Here is a 14,680-nt window from a genome sequence, read left to right on the forward strand (position 1 = left end):
AGCAAACAATAATACAATAGTTCTTTTTATTTTTTAAGAACCAAGAGAATAGAAATAGAAATTGGGATTTTTTTAAATGTGCAGATCACTTCTTTTAATGATTCCTTTTGAATCCTTTAATTAAATGTTAATTTAGAGTCTTTAAATTTAATAAGTCAATAAAATAGGAACTAATATTTTAAATAATATCGAGCCTTTAGAAATTTAGTGTTTAAAAGAAATACCTTAGATTTTTAAAACAAAGAATACCATCTTCTTTGTATCACATTCACAGACTAGCTAATATTAACCTGCCTTTTAACACAATAAGATACAAATGAGATGCAGAATATATTATACATTTTCATTTAAACAGATCTTTTTATTTTTGGCATTCTATTAATCGTGGTTTGCGAAATGACAGATTGTGGACTAAAAGCAAATAATATATTGTTCAGATTAATCTGACTTTCCATGAGCGTCCACATTAACAATCAGGTTTTAATGTCAATAAAAATAATACTTACCTTTGACTGACATACACTATCATTTTGTTCTTAGTTAAAAGACTGCACAAAAGTGAAAATGTGAGCGATTTTTCTGAAGAATTGATTGCAGACCAAAATAACTCCTAGGAGAAAAACAAAGGAGAATATAATTTCCCTGACCTAGCTATTTTTTTTATTATTCTTGAAGGACTGTACATGCCTAGTACTTATAGAATTTTGAATAAATAGGGCTATTTTCTCACCACTTATCTGGCATTATTTACTGGTGATCCCTTTAAGTCAATGCTTAGTTTCCATTTGTAGATCTGAAGCTATTACATTCATTTTTTTGTGAATATAATCGGTATATTTGATACTACTGACTACTAAAATGGAGGGTAAGAACAGGCCTTGATAAAAGACATAAATTATTGAGTCAAAAAATTCATGGATTTCCTATTTATTTAGGACACATTTGGAAGACACCCAGGTGTCCCGCCTAGTGACAAAATTTAACTATTTGTTTAGCTGTTTGATTTGAAACAGCAAATGTGGTGGCCCCCCCAAAAAAAATCAATTACCAGACATAAGGTAATTCAAGGTTCACCTCAGTCTTTATATCATTTGCTATTATTCTCATATTGACAAATAACTAATATTAAGAAAGTACTTCATTATCACAACATAAATATAGCCACACACTCTAGATGCTGATAGTTACATATGCATGCAATTAAGTATATTACCTACAAAATGATATCCCCACTAGAAGAGCCATGCTGAATCAGCCCCTAGATTTTATTTTAAAAGTAACTACAACAGTGTATGTAAGTAAATTGATATTATCTCCAAGTGAACAAACTCATGCAGCCATTCATGCATGCTTATGGCAGCCACTCATTTAGAGGAATTATACATGGCCCAGAATAAAATTTCTAACACCATCTGTACCCTAATGGAAAACAAAATGAAATAAATAAGCTATGTTTGAAGATATGTTAAAATATTACATTCAAATCCCATCTGTAATCATATTCTTGCTTCTGAAAGTTATTTCCCAACTTTTATGTCTACATATTCTGCTTGTAGAGAATTTAAGTTCTTCTTGACCTATCAAGAATTTGTCCTGGTCCTGGAATCATTTTCATAATTTTGAGTCTCATTCTATTCTATCATATAAAATAACCCCGACCTTTATTTTCCCAACCCAGATGAATATAAGAGATAGCGAACATTCATGAAATGTAGAACAAGTAGTCTCTAAATAGCTTTCTTTAAAAATCGTCTTCATGGACTTGATGTAGCTAATAAATGACAAGAAAAATATATTTAGGAGAAGACAACATGAATTGTCACTGAAGATGTCTTGAGAATTTAAAATGTCTTTGGAAGGAAAAAGGCAAAGAAGCTCAGAGAGCTACATCTCACCCAGTGAATGCTAATTTTTCCCCATTCGGTTTCCAACTTGATTTAAAAACAAGCTGCATAAAAATTATGACACATCATTTTATGGACTATGGAATAAAATGAGCTACTCTATTGAGATGGTAAGTACCAACAGAATTGCCTGATGGAGCTTTACAAGTTCTGAGAGGCCCCTTATGGAAGGAAACCTGTCGCCTCCTCTCAGTAGTGGAGGGGAAAATATTGAGAACCGTAGAGTTAGAAGATTTAATTCTGACCAGGCTGTGAGAGGTCATTAGTATCTTTGGCTTTTTCAGATTTACATTTAAAATCCTCATGCGTATACCCATCCTTCATGTAAGCTGTATATCTCTTTTGCTGTAAGACTCTAAATGAAACACGTTGATCGGTTAATGGAATGTACTTGACCCATTGCCCTCTCAGTCACAATATTGATTCACAGCCCCAAAGAGCAATGGGCAGCAAGCCAGGCTGCAGATAGTGGCGAAACCCCGGCAACAGGTCAGATGTGGTGCTCGCTTAATGGGTCCCTCTGTCTTCAGCAAGCAGATCACCTGTCACAGTGGGTACAGCTTTCTCATTGTAGGAATTAGTTACATACAATTTCCTGTCGCCAGCATTCCTCAGAAGGCTGAGGTTCTCCTGTAGCAACTGAAGAATCACGGAGTCTAATATTGAGTCACCTCTCAGGGACCCCGGGCAGAAGAGAAAGGGCAGAGGATTCATATTTAGTGAGCATCTACCTCGGTGAGGCATTTTATACATGATATTGTGGACATCTCATGGCATCTCAGTGAGGGAAGTATAATTATTCAAATATGGGCATGCTGGTGCAGTGATTAGGCCAGGACCCAGCTGGGTTGAGACTCCAGGTTTGTCTAATGTGTGAGCTTGTGTTTTTTTCACTTGACCACACCGCCTCAATGTTATTCTAGGAATTTTGCTTATATCACTCAGTGACCTGGATTCTTTCCAAAGCCTGCTACCAGCAGGCAACAAGTACCTAATAAAAGTACATTATTTTTTTCTGTCATGAAATTTTTATTTGGTACTAATGGCTATTTTTAAAACTGTGCTAGTAAATGTCCATTTTATCACTTGCATTTTTCTGAAATTTCATGCAAAAATGCAAGCCTTGAATATTTTGAAAGGTGCACAGGCCCTGGTTTTGGAGTTGTATAGGATTGAATTCAGTGTACAGAGAATGTATTGGCATTCCTCATTGCTTAATGGAGTCCCACAAAGGTTTGAAGAATCTGAGAGATTAATTTTCAGTTAAAAATATGTGGATTGACCGCAAACATTTATTCCACCCTGAAAATGATGTTAAAATGACATTAGAAGAATTAAGAAGGTATGTACCAATAATGACAAGGGCTAGGGTTTTAGAAATTAAGGGAATACCAGGCAGAAGGGCTGGAATTTAACAATCGGAGCTGAAAATGGAGTTGGGGGATGCGAGTAAGTGAATGTCTAACATATTGAACAATAGGGCTCCTAGGCCCTTTTACCATCCAGCTTTCACAATTCCAAAGACCACGTCACAACATGTACCTAAAAAATAAATGGAATGTTCTGAAACTTCACTGGGATTCTGGAACATTCTGCCATGCCACACTACCCATGCTGCTTAGATTTTATCTTAGGCTTACTGTGGCTCACAGTGTGCCAGACGGTCAGTGGATACTTTCATCCCATATCCCTGGAATCCCAAAGGCCTGTTTGCATTTTAACAGCTACTGATTAGAAGGCCACGAGCATGTATTGACGGCACACAGCTAACCTGAGCCAGGTGGCAACATAAAAACATGAAATTTTCTAATGAATACGCAAGAATTTTGTGACAAAAATCAGCTGAGTTCTGATAGCAATTCTTCTCAACTACTGGTACATCTTAGAATAACCCTTCACCACCAATACACCAAAAGGGACAATTTCTCTATCAAAAGTCATGCTTGTGTCTCTATTTTGCCCCATCTCCTTTCCTCCTCACCTTGGTTTGCTATGTCCACTGCATGAAGTCTACCTACACTTCCTCCACAGTGTGAGCGAATGGCATGGTACAAACTATGAAGAATGACTGGAAATCACAAATATTGCTTTACACTGTTGGATTCTCTTAGCATATGTATGAGATTTTAGAGAATCCCTTCCAGGAGCTTGATTATTTTTTAAATCTTGTTGTGAAGTGATTCATAGACTAAGATCATGGGGATCTTAAGATCCAGGCTTATTTTAACTGTGACTGTCATCCTACATACGTGATTACATCCTAAGTTACTAAATTATTTATGGGTAGAGAGAATGGATTATTTTACATAATTTTAGTGTCTCTTGACCATAGATACTACCATACTATGTTTACAATAAAGCTTTGATGAATAAATAATGTATGGAGGAAAGAATTGTGAGTCTTTGTTGTTTAAATTCCAGGTATCACCCTTCTATTTCCAGGTTTTGCCACTCGCTTATATTCTAAGACCCAAGTGACAGGATAAAAATAAAAAAATAAACCTCTGCTTAGTTAAGTCTACATACTTAGGTTTCTATTATTTGGAGTCAAATGCAATACTAACTGATGTGTATTTATGAAGGAGGGAGGTACCACAATCCTGCTGAAACAAAATATAATGCATATTCACATTGGACATATTCTAAGAGGACTTTCTATTGAAAAGACTTCGTTATAAATTGGTACAACAGCCCCTTTCATGAATGCTGAGTATAGAGTTATAGTGAGACTGCTATTCCCTATTCCCTAATCTGATTAAATAAATATTAAGTAATTTCTAACATGTCAAACATATTGCCCGCAATACTATATAGTAAGATATAAATATAAATTAGGAATCACTTCCAAATAAGCTCAAGAAACTTGTTCAAGATGCCTGGGTAAGCACACAAATATGTATGATATGAAGTGGAATCTGGTGCATACTATGAAATAGGTGTCAATGTAATAGAGGTAGTCATTGCATTTTGTTGGAGGAGTCTGGAAATCTTCATAGAGAACGCCTGGAAGAGTAGACAGGATCTCAGTAGGTTGAAAGGTTAGGACACTAGCGAAGAAGAGAATGGTATAGACAAAGGCATGAAGGTGGGAACATGCAAGGTATGATCTTTAGAGTTACTAGCTACCGTATAAACTATTCTATTTTTTTTTCAGGTCCTGACAACTGTCAAAATATCATTTAGATCATTGAGATCCCTCATTTACATTTTAATTCAGTCACCCTTGACCCTTTTGTTAGAGAAAAATTTTACCTCTCCGTTTAGTTCCAGAAATGAAAGTAGGGATTTGAAGACATTGCAATTTGAGCATATTAACATAAATGAATTCCTCATTTGTACCTGTCATCTGTGAGAGATTTTCAAATATACTAGTACATCTTTATTTTCTATGATGATTTGAAAGATGCCTATTTTAACGATATCAGGATTATAATAAATGCAATCTCCTTGATTATCCTTGCCCACTGTATAATGTGTGATGTTCTTTAACTGCTCTCCTTGTCAAGTAAAAGAATATCGTACAAAGGAAATGATAGAGCCTGAGAACTGATAAGAATGTATATTTTGTGAATTGTTCCACACTGTGGGAGAATACCTAATGAATCTTTGTCATCTTACCTTCCTATTTTATAAATGCAGCCTGTGACATACTTTGTTCCTTGATGGTGGGATGAAGAGATTACCCTTTTTCAAGATTGCTAAGTAATTAATACCATGGAGTTGTTTGCACATAACCTGAACAAATCATCCAAATGATTGAGCAGTCTGTAAGGGTTTCAGAAAAGAAATTTAATGAAATGTGTGTATATCAAAAACTAGGTCAATGTGTGGGCACAGAGAAGCTGGAATAATGCTACTTTTGAGACTGCCACTTGTAGAATATGCACTGTTCCACCCTACAGAGTGGCATTCACATCATAGTCTATGGAATGACACCCTTGTAGCTGGGCAGTGCACAACCTCCAAGGCTATATAACACTGCCCAGGCAATTCTTTGGGTTAGCTTTTTTTTTTTTTTAAATCTGAAGAGGTTTTTTTTTTTTTAATTAATTAATTTATTTTTTATTGGGGAACAGTGTGTACTCCAGGCCTTTTTTCCAAGTCAAGTTGTTGTCTTTTCACTCTTAGTTGTGGAGGGTGCCGTTCAACTTCAAGTTGTTGTCCTTTCAGTCTTAGTTGTGGAGGGCGCAGCTCAGCTCCAGGTCCAGTTGCCGTTTCTAGTTGCAGGGGGCGCAGCCCACCATCCCTTGGTGGGAGTCGAACCGGCAACCTTGTGGTTGAGAGGACGCACTCCAACCAACTGAGCCATCCGGGAGCTCAGCGGCAGCTCAGCTCAAGGTGCCGTGTTCAATCTTAGTTGCAGGGGGCAGAGCCCACCATCCCTTGTGGGACTCGAGGAGTTGAACCGGCAACCTTGTGGTTGAGAGCCCACTGGCCCATGTGGGAATCGAACCGGCAGCCTTCGGAGTTAGGAGCATGGAGCTCTAACCGCCTGAGCCACTGGGCCAGCCCCTTTGGGTTAGCTTTTGCTTATTGTGGCTGAAGGGCTGTCCTCGCCAAATTTCCCTGTGTATTCTGCCTTTCTAGCTCTGAGGTTTCATGAAGCCTTGGCAATGGGATCTATGGGCAGCTCTGTTATCCCGGGCTGTCTTCAGCTATATCCTTGACACCCTGGATTAGCCTGAAAACTGGCATTCCCATACCCACAGTCCTTGTTGGGTGATTAATGGGAATGTTTTCTCTGTGTTACCATTTTTTCCCTCCTTCTGGATGCCAAGGTCTTCCTCTGCCTATGACTTTTTGCTTCAAAGGGAATCATATTTTGTCTTTGTGTCCTTTTTTTAGGGTAACTATATCATACCTTGTTCAATCAGGGATACTTTCAGATATGGTCATCCTAATTCCAGGGCCCAAGGACCTAACATGATTCTCTAAGAAGGAGCTGTCACTAATGACACTGGAGTAACAGGTGTAAACTGTCCTGGGCACCCTGGGGTGTCCGATCACCTACCCTTCTCTTTCACCAAGCTGATATGCAGCAGGTTAAGACTTTTGTCTGAACTGTTTCCATGCAGTAAGTAAGTAGCCATTGTCTATAATGCCCCTGAATGCGTCCTCACCATCACGGCCCTGCCCTCAGGACTCTGCAGACCTCCCTACTCTCCAGCATCTAAACTCGTAACCCTGGAGGCCTCTAGGGCTCCATTCTGATAGAGGTCTGTGCCATACCAGCTGCTAAGACCCTTTGATATAACCCCGGCCCTTCTCCTGTTCATAGCAAAGTCCCTTTTTCTCTTACTTTGTCATTCTGTCAGAGTCCACTTCCAGGACTGTGAAGATACCCAAGTTTCAGCTTTCTGTTTCATCCCTACATACATATGTGTCATATACAATGTTGTAGATGTCATTTATATGCATCATAGACAGCAAGATTTTCTTCTGCTTCAAGGAGAGGAAGGTGTTTGATTCTATTATCAACATCACAGAACTGCAGTGTGATTATGATTAAGCAAGCAGTTTTGAGAGGAGAACTCTGTCTGTCTTCACAATCACAGCACTGTACAGAGATGGTTCCTGTGTGGGAATCCACTCCCCTGACTAGAATGTGGAGAAAAAGACTGGTCTGCCTGAATCAGGATAGAAAAACTAAAGAATTTAAAAAAGAGTTATAACTAAAAAGAGTCTATTGTGTCTTTTGTTTCAAAGCCATATGCCAAATAGTTCAGATTACTGGGTCAAATTAAGACCTCTCCAGAAACAGGAGAGGAAAAGAGAAAAATTTAAATTTTGGGATTGATGTAAAACATTTTCCCTGTTTTGAGGCCATCAAATACTAAATAGGATGAAATTTCTCCCTCCCATACAGTAATTATGAATTCAAGGGTGAGCTCTGTATCAAGAGCCGATATTTTCATGACTATATAAATGTGAGATCTGAACTATTAAAATGCCAAGAGGTATTTAGCAAAGACTTCTTTGGGAAGCTGGCACCTTTTTTTGTCATGCCAGGACTGAGATTGAGAAAGGCATTAGGGAAGCATAGCAAGTCTAGAAATGTGGTAGGGCTGTGGAAAGAGCATATCATCTAGAGTTGAATGAAAATCTGGGTTCAAAACCCAACTCCTTGCTAACTAACCTCTTTGTACAGTGACTTCCTCATCTTAGAACATGTCAGATATATCAGGTTAAGACCAAAGAGCATCCTGGCATATACATGGTACCCTTGATTCTCTGGAGAGCAAAAGAAGGCTTGTGACAATTTCTGGCCCTAGAGTGAGAAGATGAAAGGCCTACTGTTAGAACGACTGCAACCCATGGATCCATGTTTAGATGAGAAATTTGTAACCTTGAGGTTTACCGACTTCTAGAGAAGCTGTAAGTATGCTTCAGGAAGCCCTGTGAACCCCCTGAAATAGTATTAAAATTTTGGTACATTTGTGTTTTAGTGTATTTGGTATAAAGCCATTTCAGTATAAGTGATGTATTTGTGTACCTTATCTACAGTAGTTAAATAATTTGTGCTTTTTACTCTGATACAATTGTAGGAGTGCCCTCGAACCCTTTTATAATGGTAAGGGGATAAAAGTGCACTGTTATATAAAAAAAGAGGTGGTAGTGGGAAAATTAGGGACTGTGTGTGTGTGTGTGTGTGTGTGTGTGTGTGTGTAGTCTTTAATTATGCAGCGTATTAATTTCATAAAATTACAATAGTTCAGAAAAATTCAGGTATACGAGAAATGTGATCAGAAGGGTCTATATGTAATACAACTGCCGCAAAGCATCAGTGGGAGGGAGTTGACTGCTTTTAGGTTTTGATCTACAGCCCTCCTTGCTAGCCTTTTGCTCCAGAGGTAACGCTTCTGGTATGGTGCTTGGCCTGGCTGATTACAGTATTGACACTTCATTGGCAATTGGATGGTTTATAGGCATCTAACCAGCTTGTGCTCTGCCCCTGCCTTTGCAATCTGCAAAGACACAGCTAAGTCCTAATCCAAACTTTAGTGGTGGACTATCCACCCTGCATCTGTCCAATTTGCACCCGTTATTTAGACTGCAGGATTCTGGATAGGCACATCATCTTGCTTTCTCTCTAGAGTACTCTCACCACAACCCCACATTTTGCTCAGAGCACAGGGGAACTTTCAAATGCTCTCTATACCACGTTAGGTGGTGGAAGACTTGGGAGGCTGAGGAAGGAAATTGATGGCCCTCTCATTGCTAGATCTGCTGTGCCGCTATCTCTATAGCTCTCCTCATGTGTTGTCACGCAGCAGCCTACCCGTCTGTCCCCTCGTACCTACCCCTAAAGAAAGGAGAGTCTGTAAGACGGATCCTTTCAGGGACTTTGCTTCACCTTTGTGCTTACACCTATGTCTCCCTGTTTGACCCAGGAGGATGGCTGGTTAGTCAATGACGGGTAAGATTCCCCATGGGAGTGGGGGGAACAACTCAAGCCAGGCACGGTCGAGTGGGGACCAGCAGGAGAACCCACGGGGTTGATAGAGGTGGGATAGACCCCCCACCTTCCCCTGGTTAAGGAGAGCTTCTGCCTTTATGGCTGCATTCCTTCCCTCCACCTGCTTGGGAAGAGATTCAATGGAGTAATAACATCAGTTCTCCATCTATCCATTTCAGTAAGTTTCAGCATAAAGGTTTTGTCTCTTGGGGAGGTACATCCTGAAGTTGACTGTTCAGCTGCTTGCAGGCAGGGGTAATTAGTTCAAATCAGTTTCTCATTATAATGTGTGAAATTCACAGACCTTGGAGAAAACAATGTTGTTTTCTTGTGTATGCATCAATAAAAGCCACAAGATGGCCGGATTTGGGGCTCTCAGTCCTTTGAGGCTGTGAAACCCTTGGCCCCTGTTTCATACCTTTCTTGATTTCTGTTTCTTACTTTCTTAACCCTTCACCGCCCCTTCTCGTTTGCTCACTGCCTGTGTTGCACTGGACGCGACACTCGTGACTTTATGAAGCTGCTGCTTCCAACATTCCAGATAGAAAGGTAGGCAAATATCCACTCTATTCTTGGAACTCAAGCTGAAAGTGAAATCTGAGGGAAATTTTGTGGGTCTGTCCTAGTATCCTCTTTGCATTTTTATTAATGACTTGGGTGAATGAATAGAAATCATGGTGTTCTAGTCTACTAAATGCTGACAGGAACAGCTAAATATAACATAATAGCTGTAAACTCTATATTCATTCTTCTCTGTGCTTTACATATATTATTAGCTCATTTAATTCTTATTGTATAGATGGGGAACTTGCGGCATAGGGACATCAATTCACTTGCCCAGGGCCATACCGCAAGTTAAGCAAGTTAAAGTCTGAACCCAAGTAGACTGGCTCTTATGTACATGTTTTGATGCCCTCAGCATGGTATAAGAGTTAAGCCAATAGAATAGATCCTTTAGATTTGCTAAAACAAGGGGCAGAAAACAACAGGTAGGGGAAGAACTGGCTTTATAATAGTTTATATGAACAAGGACAAGGGTTTTTAGTTAGTCATAATCTGTATTTGAACAGAAACAAGCTGCTTCTAAAATGGTTAACACAACCTCAGACTTCTGACAAAGAAAAACAGGATTCGGCAGAGAAATGGTTAATATGCTGCTGAATTCTAACTACTCTGACCAATAGATTGTGTTGGCATATTTCATCTAAGTCGAGTGTCAGAGTTCACAAGCAACATTATCAGACTCAAGATGTGTAGGATGTTTAGCCAAAATGATGGTCTGTCTAGTGACCACTTCTTATGAAATGGGATAGAAGCTTGTCAAAAGGGGCAATGTAACAGTTTCCAGACAGTCCAAGGAAGAAGTATGCCCTGTGAGGTTACCAGGTAAATACTTCAGCTCAAGACCAAGAAGAACCATCTAAATGTTCAAAGTCCTCTACAATAGTGAGGGCTGCCTCATTATGCAGTCAGCTCCCAGGCAATATAAGTTTCAGGAAGTTTCTGGATAACCATGTGTTGAACATGTCATTTGTTGGGAAATAATATTAATTAGAATACCATTCCAACTAGGCTGTTTTAGGAATCTGGCTTTTCAAAGGTAGTTTTTAGCCAAAACAGTTTCCCACACAATTGTTAACTAGAAAGAAAACATCAAATTACTGTAGGCTTCTCAAAACTCATATTAGTACGTAACAATGGGCAATATTAAAATGAAATTGTAATGATATTTAAAAGGAATGATACTTAAAATGAAACTTTGAAACTGCTTATCATATGTTTGAAAAAATGTTGAAAGCCCAATTTCAAATGGATGTTTTCCAGCCACTTTAGTGTTTCTAAGTGCTCTGTCTTTGGGAATATGCTGCAATAAAGAAAAGTGTGAAAGTTAAGTGGCTGAACACCCTGACAGGAAACCCTGAACAGGGAGTGCACTTGTGATGAGTGAGGAAGGGAGAAAAGGTTAATGTAATTAGAGAAATGAATTCTGGGTAACTCCAAAGAACATGTCTTGTGAGTCATCTATGTTCACATTTCTTTCAACTTTGTCTATCCTAAGGGAGATGAAGCAATTACATAGACATAATGTGTTACCCTTTCAGTAAGATGCATCCCACATTCCTCCATCCATTCGTCATCATCAATGGTATTTGTGTTCAATACTATCATGCTGAGCTAGTTGCCAACAATTATTTAAAAGAAAACCTAAAGGTTATGCATGTGGGAGGCAAAGAAAAACCAATTTTCTCAGTGTGTACTATGAATACATCAATCTATTAAGAGGAAAAATCACTAAGGAGATCCTCAAAGATACTCTTGCATCAAAGACTGTCTCCAGAGACTAAGAAGTAAATGAAGTGATTACCTGTCACTCACAATCTCACTTCTCTGAAACAGAATCCACAATGGCTATGAGATTACTGCATAGCAGCTTTCCCCTCTCCTTTTGCTCTCCATTTCACCTATATTCTCACTCACTGATTGTGAAACCCTTTTTCTCTAGACTTACCTCATTAGCTACTTTTTTCCTTCAAAAACAAACAATAAAAATACTCTAAGATGTCATTACCAGAGATATGTCATGTAGCAAGCTTCCTGTCGCGCACAGTGTTAGTATTATTCCTCCCAACTTCTTAGAAAAAGAAAAGGAATATTTTAAAATATTTTTCTCTCCTCCCTTCCCCTCTCTTCTCTTTCTTTCTCTCCTCTTCTTCTCTCTTCTCCATCCCTTATGCCCCCTTGTACCACCCTCTTCTCCCCGCCCCCTATTCCCCTCCTCCTCCTCTACCCTTCCTCTTCCTTTCTCATCTGCCTCTGGACCTCGTTTCTCTTCAAAACAAAATTTTCTCTAATCCCAACCCATTTTCTCATACTACTAATAAAATAGCACTTATATAGAGCTTACAATATGCCAGGTAGTGTTCTTAGCACATTACATATATTGGCTTATTTAATTTTCTCACCAACCCTAGGATGTACACAGTATTGTTACACGTTTTCACAGAAAGAAAACTTAGGCATGGAGAGGTTACGTAATTTTCCAAAGGTCTCATGGTTAATGGGGTCTGAACACTGGCACTGTGGTTCCAAAGTCCATGCTTGAACCCGAGACATATACCCCTCCTCTAACTCTAGGGTTTTCCAAAGCAGTGACTTTAGAGACGGAGGAAGAAGGAACCAAAATATACTGGGCCTCTAATTTTGTCAACATATGTTATCTGCTTAGATCTCTGAAACAACACTACAAGTAAGGCATTATTATCTCTAATTTACAGATATGATTTAAAAAAACAACAAAACAAATTTGCCTAATGTTATACTGTAAGCCACAGACACAGATTTCTATCTAGCTAGTTGCATTTATATACCTAATTATCTGTAACTGGAAATGGAGTAAGTAGCTTTTACCTGAAGAAGATTTTTGATATTATCTTCCTATCCATTCTGATACCAAGTTTTCCGGAACATTCTAGAGAACTTGAACTGGCCAGGTGAGGCTTCATCTTTCTCTTTTAACTCACTCTCAAGAATTTATTCTCTTCTCTGAGGAACTTAGGGGACCTATGACCTCACCTGGTCCTGAGTCATATTGCTGACTCTGCTCTGCATCACACATTTGTTTACTTCCTTTCTTATCCTAAATCCTAAAATGGGATATTGAGAATCAGTGATTAAAGGAGAACTACATGCATCACACTATAAGAATTATTAGGTTGAGTTGTATGAAACTAAAGTTTTTATAGTTTAAATAAGTCAAATATTGCAATTTAATGTGGGTCAACATCATATAAATTTTGTAATCCCCATTTTTAGTTTCATAATTTATATGAAAATAATTATAGAAGGATAAATTTTAAAGAAAACATTATCCTATTACCAAGAAATAATTGTCAGTATGTTTTATATAATTTTATTTCTTATATAAATCATTAAAAGTGTAGACCACATAACCCTGGCAGTTAGCATCTGCCATGCTGCTAAATCTCAAAAGAAATTTTAAAAATACATTGAAAATGAAAATACAGCAGATGATAATTTGTGGGATGCAGCTAAAGCAGGGCTTAGAGGAAATTTATAGCACCAAATACCTTAGGAAAGGAGAAAAATTTCTCATCAAAATCTAACCTCCCATCTTAAGAAAGAAAAAGAAATAGCAAGATAACCCCAAAGCAAGCAGGAGAAGGAAATAATAAAGATAAAACAGAAATAAATGAACTTGAAAACAGAAAAGCTATAGAGAAAATCAGTGAAACAAAGAATTGCTTTCTTGAAAAGATTAATAAAATTGATTAATAAACATCTAGTAAGACCAATAGTATTTACTAGATTAATAAACATCTAGTAAGACTAATAGTATTTAAAAATGAGAGAGATAAAAGACAAATTACTTAAAACAAGAGTTATCATTACAGACCCTGCAGATATCAAAGGATAAGGAAATACTACAAACAACTCTAGACACATACATTTGACAGCTTAGTTGAAATGAATCAATTCCTCAAAAAGCACAAACTACCATAACTCACCCAGTATAAAATAGATATTTGAATAATCCTATAACTGTTAAAGAAATTGAACTTGTAATTTAAACTCTTCCCTTTCCTCCCTCCCCCCAAAAAATCTTCAGGTCCAGATGGTTTCACTGGTGAATTCTTCCAGTTAAAGAAGAACGACTGCCAATTCTACACAATCTCTTCCAGAAAATAGAAGAGGAAACACTTTCCAAGTCATTTTATGTAGTTAGTAACTAACCTGATACCAAAAACCTGCAAAGACATAACAAGATTAAAAAAATAAAAAATAATAAAATAAAAAAACCAAACTACTGACCAATAGCCTTCATGCACATATACACAAAAATACTTGATAAAGTATTAGCAAATCCAATGATATTCAGAAGAGGATAATACATAACAACCAAGTGGGATTAATTAGAAGAATGCAATGTTGGTTCAATTTTTGAAAATCAATCAGTGTAATCCATTATATTCACACATGAAAGGAAAATCACACCATCATATCAATTTATGCAGAAAAAGCATTTGATAAATTCTACACTAATTTATTATAAAAACACTTCAACTCAGAATAGAAGGGAACTTTCTTACCCAGTTAAAAAAAAACCTCTATAAAAATGCCATAGCTAACTCAATACTTAATGGTGAAAGACTAAGTCCTTTAAAAAACAAGAATGTACTGTTAACTCTTTTATTCAACATTGTACTGAAAGTTTTAGCCAGTACAGTAAGACAAGTAAAAGAAATAAAAAGCATATAGATGGAAATGAGGAAATAAAAATCACCTTATTTAACAGATACAT

Source organism: Rhinolophus ferrumequinum, chromosome 2 (assembly GCF_004115265.2).
Source record: "Rhinolophus ferrumequinum isolate MPI-CBG mRhiFer1 chromosome 2, mRhiFer1_v1.p, whole genome shotgun sequence".
Classification (NCBI taxonomy): Eukaryota; Metazoa; Chordata; class Mammalia; order Chiroptera; family Rhinolophidae; genus Rhinolophus; species Rhinolophus ferrumequinum.